At 51.6% G+C, this 351-nt stretch overlaps 1 protein-coding gene across 1 annotated transcript in view; it reads left to right on the top strand.

Annotated features, from left to right (window-relative positions):
• The window catches only part of LOC105001842, a 34,462-nt gene that overhangs the window by 13,024 nt on the left and 21,087 nt on the right, over window positions 1–351 (top strand).

Consider the following 351-nt stretch of genomic DNA (forward strand, 5'->3'; position numbering starts at 1 on the left):
ATCGCCGCCGCCGCCGCCGCCTGTGTTAAGGTTGCTGCTGTGGGTGCTGCTTCCGCGTCCACCGACTGGCAGGTCTAGGCTGGGTTCCTGAGGCTTGAAGAGAGAGTGAGGAAGGAAGCGAGGGAAGAAGGAAGGGAGGAAGGTCACCACTAATAGGGGGTAGAGCTCACCGAATATGCTGATATAATGTACATTGTCTCAAAATATCAATATGGTACCCACATGGATTCTGCAGTCACATCCAGCCCCCTACGCACCCACCCAGATGCCCTCGACTGTGTTGCGTGAAGCCAGGGTTGGGGTAAAGTAAATAAAGAGGCAGAAGGTAAAAAAAAAAAAAAAAGAAGAAAG

Source organism: Bison bison, unplaced genomic scaffold, assembly GCF_000754665.1.
Source record: "Bison bison bison isolate TAMUID 2011002044 unplaced genomic scaffold, Bison_UMD1.0 scf7180017864384, whole genome shotgun sequence".
In the NCBI taxonomy this organism is placed as follows: domain Eukaryota; kingdom Metazoa; phylum Chordata; class Mammalia; order Artiodactyla; family Bovidae; genus Bison; species Bison bison.